Source organism: Tachysurus fulvidraco, chromosome 24, assembly GCF_022655615.1.
Source record: "Tachysurus fulvidraco isolate hzauxx_2018 chromosome 24, HZAU_PFXX_2.0, whole genome shotgun sequence".
Taxonomy (NCBI): domain Eukaryota; kingdom Metazoa; phylum Chordata; class Actinopteri; order Siluriformes; family Bagridae; genus Tachysurus; species Tachysurus fulvidraco.
The window spans coordinates 2,393,126-2,394,861 of record NC_062541.1 but is presented as its reverse complement, the minus strand read 5'-3'; positions in this window follow the sequence as shown (position 1 = coordinate 2,394,861).

Below are 1,736 nucleotides of genomic sequence, written 5' to 3'. Positions count from 1 at the left end.
GAGAGAGAGAGAGAGGACAGAGACAGAGAGACAGAGAGAGGCGAGAGAGATGTAACTGTATAAGGTGTTATGTAAAGCCAGGCTTCAGTTTCCTCCAGAACGCCTGAAGTGCATCATTCGTTTTCTTTCTCTCTTTTTACAGAGAATCAGACTTTAGAAAAATCTTTAAACACACACGTCAAGACGTCAGACAAAATCTGAGTGAATCTCCTGATCATCTACATGTGCTTCATGTGGGCAGTGATGACAACACGCTGCTCACAACTGGGGCGTCTTAACATTTGAGTCACTGTGACATGTGACAGCCGGTTGGCATGTTTCCAAAGGTCCAGAAGAGTCACATGAGTGTTTATTTTCCTCCTCTGAGGACCAGTGCTGTGCTTTTCATGTAGTAACGGTCAGAAACCTGGCTGTGATCCACATGCAGTTAAAGCAGCGAAGTGTCCAATGAGATTCACAAGATTATTACCAACAATTCCACTAAAAAAAAAACGCAAACAAGAAAACAGACTCGGAAACTGAATAACTCTTCACTTCTTTTCTCATGTGCATAAATGATCATAAATCGTTTAGCCCCGCCTACTTCGATGTCCGTTCACGTCGTGACACCGTGCGGGTGTGAACGCGGCGTATTCGGTGCGGAGATGACGTCCACGAGTGTGGAGTGAAGACGAAACCTTTGTCGTGTAATCCTGACCGTTTATCGGCGGTGTATCGCTGCTCCGATTCTGCAGGTGGCGCTGGAGTACTGAGCAAGTTCCGCAAGTATCACAAGAAGAATGCAAGCGATGATACAAACGTGTTGAAAGCATGAATGATGAAACGCAAGTGCACACACACACACACACACACAGCAGTGAACACACACACACCGTGAACACACACCCGGAGCAGTGGGCAGCCATTTATGCTGCGGTGCCCGGGGAGCAGTTGAGGGGGTTTGCTCAAGGGCACCTCAGTCATGGTATTGCCGGCTCGAGACTCGAACCAACAACCTTAGGGTTAGGAGTCAAACTCTCTAAACATTAGGCCACGACTTCCTCATAAAGGTGAGCAGCAGAATGTTTGTGATACGTGTGTGAATAAGATCTAAACTGAAAGCTTAGAAATCTCTGGATCATCCTGCTGCTCAGACTAAACCACGTTCAGTCCCAGAAATCTGTTATATTCTCTGCACGCGCTACACACGAGAACGTAGACAAGGCACATACACAACACCTTCTTTCACCTCAGAGGTCCCCAATGAAGATCCCCACATCCTTGTTCCCACCAAACAAAACACACAAACTGTCTCATGTATCTGAAGGACTGACTGGAGATGCAGGCGGTGAGAAGTGTCTGTTCTGCAGAGAGAACGAGTGCTACAGTGAATATGTAATGTATGCTGTTTGCTAGCAGGAATCTTTCTGAGGATTCTTTGCTCACTATCTCCCCAGATGGAGGATAAACCGGATTCAGGGATCTGCTGCACCTGAGAGCAAGTTATTTTGATTTGGACTCAGATCGATCTGGTTGTTGCTGTAGTAAAGGGGTTCACATTATACGAGTTGTCGGTCAGAGAAGGTCTCGTACCTTTAAAGGTGGGGTCTCCGATGTTTGAGAAATGCTTCAGAAAACCGAGTCGGGACGACAGACTACACAAAAATCAAAACAAACGTGTAGCCGATGAGCAGAAAGGGGCGGGGCTTGTCAATATGGGAGGAGAGAGTGTTCAGTGCGCGTGTGTGACGTTAGCA